This window comes from Octopus bimaculoides, chromosome 26 (assembly GCF_001194135.2).
Source record: "Octopus bimaculoides isolate UCB-OBI-ISO-001 chromosome 26, ASM119413v2, whole genome shotgun sequence".
Classification (NCBI taxonomy): Eukaryota; Metazoa; Mollusca; class Cephalopoda; order Octopoda; family Octopodidae; genus Octopus; species Octopus bimaculoides.
Genome location: NC_069006.1, coordinates 16158280 through 16170751, shown reverse-complemented (window position 1 = coordinate 16170751; position 12472 = coordinate 16158280). Strand labels below are relative to the sequence as shown.

General features: G+C 34.7%; 1 long non-coding RNA gene across 2 annotated transcripts in view; it reads right to left on the bottom strand.

Moving 5' to 3' along the window:
• LOC128250911 (uncharacterized) overlaps positions 1-12472 on the bottom strand; it is a 66204-nt gene that overhangs the window by 20949 nt on the left and 32783 nt on the right. For both annotated transcript variants that reach the window (XR_008266848.1, XR_008266849.1), the window contains exons 2-3: positions 8763-8823; positions 4284-4331 (exon numbers count right to left, since the gene is read on the bottom strand). This is a non-coding gene — a long non-coding RNA (uncharacterized LOC128250911). The remainder of the gene's footprint in view (positions 1-4283; positions 4332-8762; positions 8824-12472) is intronic.

Here is a 12472-nt window from a genome sequence, read left to right as displayed (position 1 = left end):
ATATGTGTGTGTGTGTGTGTATGTATCTGTACATACACACACATGCATGTACAAACAGATGGTCTTATTCAAATGATGTTGAGAATTTGGTATACATCATGTCAATACTGGTTTTAAATTTTGGCACAAAGCCAGCAAGTTTCAGGGTGGGGCTAAGTCAATAATATCAGCCCCAGTGCTCAACTGCTATTTACTTTATTGACCCCAAAAGATAAAAGGCAAAATTGATCTCGGCCGAATTTGAACTCAGAACGTAAGGGTGGACGAAGTGTTGCTAAGCTTTTTGTGCAACTCATGTTCTTGTGTCATCTTTTATGTTTTATCTTTTACTTGTTTCAGTCATTGGACTATGGTCATACTGGGGCACCACCTTGAAGAATTTCAATCAAAGGAATTGATCCCACGACTTTTTTTGTTTTGTTTTTTAGGCTGGTATTTATTCTTTGCCCTCGTTTGCTGAACCACTAAACTATGGAGATGTAAATACACCTACATTGGTTGTCAAGCAATGGTGGGGACACAAACAAAGGCACATACAGACACACACACACACCACACATGACAGGCTTCTTTTAGTTTCCATCTATGAAATCCACTTGTGTGGCTTTGGTCAGCCTGAGGCTATAGAAGAAGACATTTTCCCAAAGTGCTACACACTGGGACTGAACCTGGAAGCATGTGGTTGGGAAGCAAGCTTCTTACCCACACAGCCATGCCGGTGCCTGTTAATATTAACCAACTGGCACTTGGTATCAATATACACCAGAAAAAGTAATGGATGAAAAGGGGAAGGCAAAAATCCTCTGGGACTTTGACTTCCAGACAGACAACGTGTTAGAGTACTGAAGGCCGGATATAGTAAACCTTTAGGAGGGAGAAACAAGAGTGCCTAATAATCGATGTGGCAGTGCCAGGAGATCAACATATTATCATGAAATAAAGAGGAAAGATTGATAAATATGGAGACCTGAGAATTGAGATTGCCAAGATGTGGTACCTGCGAGAAACAAACATAAAGGTTGTCACTGTTGTCATCAGAGCATTGGATTCAATATTACCCAACCTGAAGAAACATTTGGAAACTTTAGAAATACCCTACAATGTAGGTGTATTGCCAAAATTGGCATTACTTGGAACTGCACACGTATTACGTAAAATCTGAGGTCCTTATTGTGACTTGACAGACAGTGCAAACCCCCTCATAGACACAATATCTTCAACCAACAACATCAAGATATTGGATACTGTGCGAGATCTTAAATAATAATAATAATAATAATAATAATAATAAAAATAAAAAATTAAAAAATAAAAACAGAAACAATTCCTATCATAGTAGGTGCCTTAGGTATAATAAAGAAATATTCAGACGAAAACACCAGGACTAAAAATATATATAACATACAGAAAATTGCACTACTGGGCACTGCACACATCCTACGCAAAACACTTTCAATACAATAACCATAAGAGCATCACAGCAAACCACAGCACACACCCAAGGGGCGCAGAGCTGTGCTCGGTCGTGAAGTGAAAGCACGTTATAAAAATAAAACTACTGAATAATAATAATAATAATAATAATAATAATAATAATAATAATAATAATGATAATAATAATAATAATAATGGTTTTGAATTTTGGCCCAAAACCACCAGTCTTTGAGGAGATGGTGGTGGGGAGTTGATCACATTAACCCCAGTACTTCACTGATTCTTATTTTAAAGAATGAAAGGCAAAGTTGGCCTCAGCAGAATTTGAACTTGGAACCTAAAGGTAGATGAAATGCTGATAAGCATTTTGTCTGGCATGCTAATGGTTCTACCAGCTCATTGCCTCAGAAGCTGTAATAATAAAAATCTTCGTTATTTCAGCTATTGAAGATATTTATTACCACCATTTTATTTTTTTTCTTTAATGAGAAAACCATTTGGAATGTCAAAAGAGTTGTTAAATGAAAAAAAAAAAGAAAATTTAAAAAATATGTCACACATGTTTGTATGGGAAAAAAAAGAGAAAAAAAATTAATGAAACAAATTACTCACCCCTTTGCACTCAATCAGATAAAAGCAAAATAAAATAGTCTAATGAAGTTTTTAATGAATAAATTTGGTAAATTAGCATGGAAATGATTGCTAGTGAAAGGGGTTTTTTTTTGTTTTTTTGATGAAGTAATTTATTTGAACTCATTGCTGTGCAGAAGTTGTTGTTTAACCCCAGGTCAACTCTAACTGAGAAGATCTCTGATCAAAAGCATTCAGGCTGTAAAAATTCAATCATGTTTTGATTTTTTTTCTCCTTAAACACACTATATTCCAAACTATATTAACATGTCTTTCCCTTTGCTGGTGCGATTTGAGGTACATTTGGCAGTTTTTGCTAGCAAGTTGAGCAACCAGCTCTCGGCCCTGCAAATCTGTCTTTCCACCTCTTGCGGGGGTCTTCAAAAAAATGAACCAATCCAAAGCTATGGATTGGTGGAATTGTAATAATGTCAAATTAGCTGTTTTGTCATATTTGTTCTGTCTTTGTATTCTGAGTTCAAATCCTATCATGACTTCCAAGGGTGAGAGATTTCATCTCGTGTATCACCACTGCTTGACACCTTGAGTACTATTAGTGGAATTAATTCTGTTGCAAACATTCAAATTGGGTTTCTGATTTGAAGTGGTTAAGGTCAAGCAACTGACTAGCAAATCTGCGGTATTGAGCTGAATATTTGCTACAACAATATTTCTGCTGCAGCAACTCACTGCTGAATCTGTCTGAAATGTAATGGGTCAGTTTCAAAACATTGATGTCCAGGTCACAAAAGCAAAGTTTGAAGGAAATAAAAGTCATTTCCTTTGATTTATAGATAGAAGCTAATAAGAAATAATACTTACTGACCAAAGAAAAAATAAAAATAAAAATAAAAAACTTTAGTTACACAGTGTAATTAGAAACATGCAAATGCTTTTGTGCATCATTATGTCAAATGCAGTTATAGTGAATCACAATTAAAGAAAATCACAAATGACAGCTAAAATTAGCAAGGAAAGTCAAACTTATATGCTTCATTTTAGCAGCCAAAGTAAAATTTATGACCAAATTCCTTTCGTGATTAACTGGCACTGAAATTTTGCCGACATTTCAAAAGTGTTGCATGAAAGTTGTCAACATATTTTGGAAAAATATCCTCGTTTCAAACAAATATTTCTTCATCTGTTTATTGTAGCCTTTAGGCATAATAAAAAATATAAGAGAACTATTTACCACTGCCTCCAATCTCAATAAAAATGCCATTGGAGTTTCTGATTGCTGTATCTTGTCAAAACTGTTGCAAGTGAGATAAGCCCTGTTCATTTTGCAACAGCATGAGTGAAGTTAATTCCATCACAAATTATAACGGAACTGTTATGATTTATACAGAAGGTGAGACCTGTAGAGATTCCCAAGTGCTGTACACAGTGGATACACCAAATACATTTTGATTTATGTTGGTTGCACCACAGAACAATTAAATAAAAGGTTCAATGGGTATATTTATGATGTCAGGCACAATAACAGCAGTCCGATGGAACTTGCTGAACATTTTACATGAAATGGCTGTAAATGTGAGGAACACCTTAAAGTACACATTCCCAGCAAATATTCTGACTCCACTGCTCTTTTAGTCCTCAAAACACGAGAATAAATATATTTGTGAATTACTAATGTCATGCCATGGAAAAATGAACAAAATGACATGAAAATTTCATCACATTTACACAAACACTTTTTGACTCTTGTTTTCTTTCCTGCTTTTTCCTTTCTTTTTTTTTTTTGTTTTGTTACCAGTTTGTGAAAAATGTGGAAACTGATGACGTCGTTTTGTCTAGAAAGGAATGCAGGATATTCCAGTAAAAATTTTGAATTTCTGTATACTCTTTTACTCTTTTACTTGTTTCAATCATTTGACTTTGGCCATGCTGGAGCACCGCCTTTAGTCGAGCAAATCGACCCCGGGACTTATTCCTTGTAAGCCTAGTACTTATTCTATCGGTCTCTTTTTTGCTGAACTGCTAAGTGACGGGGACGTAAACACATCAGCATCGGTTGTCAAGCGATGTTGGGGGGACAAACACAGACACACATACATATATATGTATACATATATATGACGGGCTTCTTTCAGTTTCTGTCTACCAAATCCACTCACAAGGCTTTGGTCGGCCCGAGGCTATAGTAGAAGACACTTTCCCAAGGTGCCACACAGTGGGACTGAACCCGGAACCATGCGGTTGGTAAGCAAGCTACTTACCACACAGCTACTCCTGTGTCTGTCTTTGTTTCAATTTTCATTTTGAGCCTGAAGAAGAGAGAAAATATGGTATCAAAATATTGTTCAGTTCAGTAAATAGAGCCAGTCTCTATTTATTAGAAAATATACTGCGCTCTTATTGTTGTCCTCACTGTTAGAGTATGGGATAAAATATCTTGCTGTATTTAAAAAAAAGGCAGGAAGCTGGCAGGACCATTGGCATATGTTATGTCTCAATGCTACTGCTATCTAGCACCTTTGGATGATCTCTACTCAACTGCTACACAACTGCTACTCAACACTCCTACCACGGCCAGACCACCTCTATTTATATGTCTTGGGAGATCCTACTTCTTCGCCTGGGGGGGCGTCGACACAATAGCATACCAGACAAAATAGTTAGTGGCATTTCATCCATCTTTATGTTCTGAGTTCAAATTCTGCTGAAGTCAATTTTGCCTTTCATTCTTTCTGGGATGGATAAAATAAATAAGTACCAGTTGGACACTAGGATTGATGCAATCTAATAACCTCCTCCCCTGAAGTTGCTGGCCCTGGGCCAAACTTTGAAACCACTATTATTTCACCTTCATGCCTCACATCTTGAGTACTTCAATTTCGAGGTCTTTGTACTTTGACAATTTCTCCACTTCTTCTTGGACAATATTTTGGTCAAAAGAGACTGTGAAGCACTACGTTTGATGACATTGGTTAATCTCTCTCTCTCTCTTCGGAATTATTAATATTTTGGATAGGTAGAACCATCAGATAGTTGCCTTGTTCCGTTTGTTCTGGCTCTTTCATGCTCTCAACTCAAATGTTCTGCAGAGTTCAGTTTTTATCTTTCATCCTTCTGGCTTAATATAATCATATAATCACCCAACACCTTCTCTTCCAAAATTCTAGCCTTGTGTCTGTTTATAAAAAATTATCATTGTCATCATCGTCATTGTTGTTCTCATCGTCGTCATCATCATCGTCATTTTTATCATTGTCATCATCTTCATCATCATCATCATCATCTTCATCATCATCATCATCATCATCATCATCGTCATTGTTACCATTGTCATCATCATCATCATCATCATGATGTCATCATTGCCATTGTCATCATCATCATCATCATCATCATGTCATCATTGCCATTATCATCGTCATCATCATGTCATCATTGTCATCGTCATCGTCTTCATCATCATTGTTATGATTCAGAAGTTTTTATTTTTTCATTTGTTGTATAATGGTAGTGGGTGTGGTTAGGTTGCCCGTGCGACTAAGCAATGAAATACTCATTAAGGGCAGTGGAACGGCAGAGCTGGGTAGAGTGGCAAACAAAAATACTTTGCATTATTTGGTTTCATGTTCCAAATCAAATAGTAATGCAGTTGACTTTGTCATTCATCCTCCAATGACTGGTGTGTGTATGTATGTGTGTGCGTGCGTATGGGGGGGGGTGTCAGTATAATAAGTAGCAGACAAGAGGAGAATCTGTATTATAGACAGAATGCTCCCCCTAATTTGTAACCTGTGTTATTAAACCGTTCTTATCACATAGCACTTGAAGAGCAATGTGAGATTGTAGAGGGAAATGGCTGTTCTTCACTTAATTTGCTAAATGATGGGTATCTGGTGACTTTGGTGTCTCTCAATTTTCAGGACATATGGGGATTTGTGGTATGCCCTAGATGGTGATTCTCTTTTTCAGCCCTGTTCATTATATATTCTCTTATTTTTTAAAATTTATTATTTTACTTGTTCCAGTCATTTGACTGCGGCCATGCTGGGGCACTGACTTGAAGGGTTTTTAGTTGAACAAATCGACTTCCGTACTTATTTTTTGTGTGTTAAGCCTAGTACTTATTCTCTTGGTCTCTTTTGCCAAGCCACTAAATTAAGGGGATGTAAACACACCAACACTGGTTTTCAAGCAGTAATGGGGGGGGGGGGGCAAACAAGGACTATAGGCTATAGTGTCTTCTAATAAAGACAAAGGCTATGGTAGAAGACACTTACCCTAGGTGCCATGCAATGGGACTGAACCTGGAACCATGTGGTTGAGAAACAAGCTTCTGACCACACAGCCAATTCTATTTACTCTATCTCATATTTCGTTTTTGGATTTGGTTTGCAAGATTTTTTAATAAAAATAAGAAATTAGTGGAAATTTTACCGGTGAGTGTGTTAAATTTTAAGGCACAATAAGAAATGGACTCTCCCCAGACACAACAGTCTATCTCATATGTTTTCCATTTTTCTTCATTAAATGTAAACCCTCTCTTCTTCACTATTTTGCAACTCCTCTTTGTTATTTCCTGCATTTACCATTCTTGTGGCAAATAAAAGAACTGATTATTATCACTATTATGCACATTCTGTGTCAAATCCCATGGAATTCTTCTTCTCTGAGAAGTTTTATATTATTTCTTTGGGTAGAAAAGACATTTGAGGTAGGGGGTAGCATGATATATATAGGCAAAGATATATATATATATAGTCACTACTTATATTATTGTTCTGTGTGTGCATGTGTATCTTGATGCCATCATCTCTTGACACAATTCAATGGGAAAAGGCTGGTTTCCAAGCTGGTTCATTGGTTGGTTGGTTAACTGGTTGGTGGTTGCTAGAGGGAGATATATTTATTTTTTGTTTTTTCTCATTTATGTATTTATTTTTTGTCCTACATTCTTATGTTATGCTCCTTGTAGATTGGTTCATACCATTGAACAATTCAGTGTATTTAAGATCCTTCTCCACCCTCTTCCTGCCATCATCATGTGCTACTTCATTACATCACAGTTATGTGGCAGGCGGTGTTGCTGTTAACGAGCTGGCAAGGGTGGGGCACATGGCAAGAAGTAATGCTATCTCTCGTAACACAAACTTGCAAAAGTGTCAGTTTCAGCCTGTCCTTCCGTGGTTGGCTGAAGCCAGTTTTATTCCTTTCGCTCCACTTCATCTTGCTTCTAATTATCTTGCAGGAAGGTATGAATGCTCTCATGGCATATCTGTCATTTGATTCTTTCCCATCCAACACAGCCTGACAATCAAAGGCCGCTGTTTTCAGTGACTAGATCAACCTGTGACTGGGCTTTTTTTTTTCCCCTATAACCCCTTGTGAGTATTCAAGCCTGCTAATCAGGCTTGCATCATGTATGTCCATGAATTCATGTGGGACACAAGACTGTGTCCTGTCTCAGAGTTGGCATGTGCAATGCCATCTTGCACATCTGAAGAGAAATTTGTCCTCAAGTTGGAGTCAGCATCCTCAAGTGATGTAGCCTAGACAAAAAGTTTGTGTGCGTGTGTAGAATTAGTAAAGAAGTTCCAGATATGGAGAAAAAAAAGCCTGGAATCAAAGGACCTCAAAGTGAATTTAGCAAAGACTGGAAATAATACAGTACCCCGCCAGAGATGTTTAAGACTAGCCATCCATGGGAACTTCTGTATGCTGTTGACTTAGCTCTCTTAGTTGGATGTATTGAAAATTTAGAGAAGCTTTTTGAAATATTAAAAAGTAACATATTGAATTATTGGAGGTTATTTAATAATCGTAACAGTTGTATAACACTTTGTTATACATGGTATTATAAGGAGGTTTTTAAGATAATTTAGGTTCCAACATCAAAATGTGTTTAAAGAAAAAAATTTTACTGTCATGATTGTTTTTTTCTTCTTTTTTTTTCTCAGCACATAAATATTTCTAATTTGCTTTTTAATTTTCCTTTTGAATATATTAAGACCTCCATATCAAATATTTCTGCTATAGTAAAGAATGTACAAACATTTGATATTGTGAGCATAACATTAATTAATCAAGAGTCTATATCTGTATCAAAGAGGTAAACATTATATAATATTACAACTCAGAAAGCAATTCCTTTATTTATTTTATTTTTAGTTATTTGGTTGTTTTACTATCAGCATTTTCTTTTTTTTTTTTTTCATGAAGTTCTTTGGAAAGTCTGCTAAGCTATTTAAAGCAGAAATAGATTTGAAAATTTAATATTTGATAATATTATTAATGAGTTAAAATATATGTGACAATATATGAAAATTGATTCTGTATCATTAAATAAAATATGAAATTATGGAAGCATTCAATAATAGATATTAATATTCACAATTATATAATATGAACATTATATAATGTTTATGGTTGTAATACAAATTGATAAATATTTTAAATAAAGACCAATAGTTGTTTATTGCCATATTAGAAAATTAAGACGGACAGATGTGTTTATTCTGATAGAATATTAAGTTAGATATTGCAGTTTATCTTCTACTTAAAGGCAATGACAGACCAGAAGAGGGAACAAAAAAAAATAAAACAAGAAAAGAAAAAAATATATGCAGAGATTCATTTAGGAAGGGTTTATTTGCAGATTGTCATGTGATTAGCTTGTCTTTCTTGTAGACTAATGAGTAAATTTTTCTGGAAACAAAAGAAGGGATTGCAACTGTGTAACTTACAACAACTTTGTCACCATCATTGTTGTCAGCATCATCATCATCAACATCTCTCTTTAGGAACCTGTGTTATTGAAGAAGCGAGTGGTTGTGAATGGGAGCAAGATAGCGCAAATTAGTGGTTACAGAAGCTGAGGACATACATGTAAGGAGTTACAAGAATGCGAATGGCGTAAACGGTGACAGCTAAATAAAACCCATACCTCACTTTTGCTGGCTGGCTGATGATTTTATGATTTTTTCCATCTCTTTTTCTGTTTCATATTTTTGATTTTTCATAGGCAAAGAAGGAAAGAATAGGAAAATGTTATGCAGGTATAGGGCAGGAGCCAGGAAAGAGTGGGTGTGTGTGGTGGCAGCGCTGTTTCTATTGACATTAAAGCACCACATGCTTAGATTACTTAGTAACAGCACCATTTTACTCATTATTGATTTCCCATTGACTTTCTCCCTTCCTCTGAATGAAACACAACAGAGTTCCACTATTTTTCTTATTGTAGTCTAACAAAACACTGTTGATAAATTAGAATTTGAATAGGTTTTGATGAAGGTCTTGAGAAGCTTGCCAAGATGGATTCAGATAGTGGAAGTAAAGAAGAAAAACGGGCAAAGAAAAACAGACAACTCTGGAACATAAAGGAACTAGTGGTACAATTATCAATTAGCTTTATGACATATTTGCAGTGCAGTGAAACATCAGTCAAATCTCCCTCAAATCACACCTTGTTATCTTAGAAAAGTAGAAGGCCATACTGTGTATGTGTATGCACGCGTATGCGTGTTTATATGAATATATATATATTCTTTACTTGTTTCAGTCATGCTGGAGCACTGCCTTAAAGGGTTATTAATCAAAGAAATTGACCCCAGGAATTATTCTTTGTAAGTCTAGTACTTATTCTATCAGTCTATTTTGCTGAACCACTAAGTGATGGGGGACATAAACATACTAGTATTGGTTGTCAAGTGATGGCAGAGGAACAAATACACACACACACAAACACACACACACACACACACACACACACACACACACACACACACACACACACACACACACACAAGAAGATAAGAAAATAGAGAGATAATTATTTATTGATTACAAAACTATAGGGGTGACGGACTCTAATAAAATAAGTTTTTTAAAATTTTTATTTTTATTACTAAAATATTCTATTTTTTTCTGCTTACCCATTCTTATATAGTATCTGATTCTATCTATATTAAACACTTTTGAATTTAATAAACTTTCAAGCGTAGTCATATATAATAATAATAATAATAATAATAATAATAATAAATATTAATTAACCCTAGCATTAAGTTCTTCCACCTTTTAAGTTACTTAACTAGTTAAGTACTTACTAAGTATAACAAATCTTTTAGAATGTATTTCACCTACAATTAATTACTAATATTATTTACATACATTTGCTCCGTATTTCATTCTGTTTATGTTTCTAGTTACATAAACAAGCTATCACTTGATTACACAATAACATACTATACCTTATGTTATTAAGCTATTTTATTTTATTTTAGGCTATTTGCATTTTCATCTCTATAGTACTTAATTATATTATATAACACACCCAAAAGAATGCACCTTTAACTATTGTCATTATTTTCATTGTCTGCACATTTAATCCTTAATTATAAGCTATTTTATGGATCCCCCCCACCTTATTTTTAATTTAATTTATACTTTATTTTTGTTTTTTAATTTTTTAATTTCTATTTTATTCACTTACCTTATCAGTTTACTAATACTAATTTACACACTGCTTATCCATAACGTTAGTATCGGTGCATAATACATTGTAATATATTGCAATTATACTCATGTACCTTCTTTAGCAATTTATTTTATTTAACACCCTAGAATGATGTATTGTTCTATTCTTACTTTTATTATAACTCCAATAAATATACTACCTTCCTTCCCTTTGTAAGGTTTATGCCATGTTCTTTATATATATATATTTCATCAGTTAAATTGTATATCTTTAGCCAACTCTGATGAGGTTCGACTTTTAAATTTAAATGGTTTTATTTATGGTAATTAATTTATAAAGGTCTGGAATCGAAACAGCTGTCAGAGATGATGTCAAATTTTTTAATTGATAAATAATTATTAATTATCTCTCTATTTTCTTATATTCTTAAAATATATATAAACCATGGTTTATCTAGTTACCTTACAGTTGAATATTAATTGTAATATTCAACACTTTTTAAATAGGTAACTACCCAGAATTTTCATTGGATTTTATTATTCCTTATTGAGGTAACCTTATACGACGGGCTTCTTTCAGTTTCTGTCTACCAAATCCACTCACAAGGCTTTGGTTAGTCCTAGGCTATAGTAGAAGACACTTGCCCAAGGTGCCACACAGTGGGACTGAACCCAGAACCATGTGGTTGGGAAGCAAGCTTATATATACATATAATTTACTCCAATGAAGGAAAAATATGTAATGACCAGTATTTATATCTTGTCTTCTGTTTCACTCTGTGTAAAAACCAGCATAACTGGAGCACAACCATGGATTTATAATATAGAATGGTGATGAATTTTAACCTTGGACCCTGCCACAAGAATACTTGGAATTCTTTACTAATCTAAACAATATTGTTGGCCTGGTTTACTAACAGAGAGCTTATGAAATATTTTGCTCTGTTTTATATATATATATATATGTATATCATCATCAATATCAAGATGAAAGGAAAGATAGGAGAAAAATAAGAATAAAAAGTAAAAGAAAACATTTTTCGTTATGATATGTGAATAGAAGAAATTCTAACAAAATATCTTTTTACCCTCATCTACTTCTTACCTGTATGAATTTACCATTATGATCAGAAGAAACATTATGTGTACACATAAGTGGTTTTAAAGAATGACTGTCTCTTGCAGAAATTGTTCTTAAATCACTAAGTTCTTTCATAGATAAATGCCAGCATTGAATATTTACAGAGATGACAGAAATATTTGGTTGCTACAGCATTAACTTTACCCACATTGTTACTGTTGCGATCGTTCGATTGATACGAAGAAAAAAAATAGATAAAATAAGAATAAAAACGATGATCAATAATTCAAAATGATATTTTAATAGCTTTCAAGCATTGTCTAATAAAATGGAGTTATTGATTTGGGTAGCAGTTTTATAAAGTGCAGAGAAGAAAAATAACATCCCTTTAGTATGCTTCATTTACCATAAGGAAACAGCAATAAGTACCTATGAAGATTTAGCTAATAAGGGAGCCACTCTGCGTACTTATTTGTCCTGCTAGAAATAACAGTCAAACCCTCTTTCAATTCAGTCACCTTGTTATTTATTGTCATTGGCTTTATCTCATACTCTTTTTACTCTTTTATTTGTTTCAGTCTTTTGACTGCGGCCATGCTGGAGCACCGCCTTTAGTCGAGCAAATCGACCCCAGGACTTATTCTTTAGAAACCTAGTACTTATTCTATCGGCCTCTTTCTGCCGAACCGCTAAGTTACGGGGATGTAAGCACACCAGCATCGGTTGTCAAGCGATGTTGGGGGGGACAAACACAGACACACAAACGCACACACACGTACACACATATATACATATATACGACGGGCTTCTTTCAGTTTCCGTCTACCAAATCCACTCACAAGGCTTTGGTCGGCCCGAGGCTATAGTAGAAGACACTTGCCCAAGATGCCACGCAGT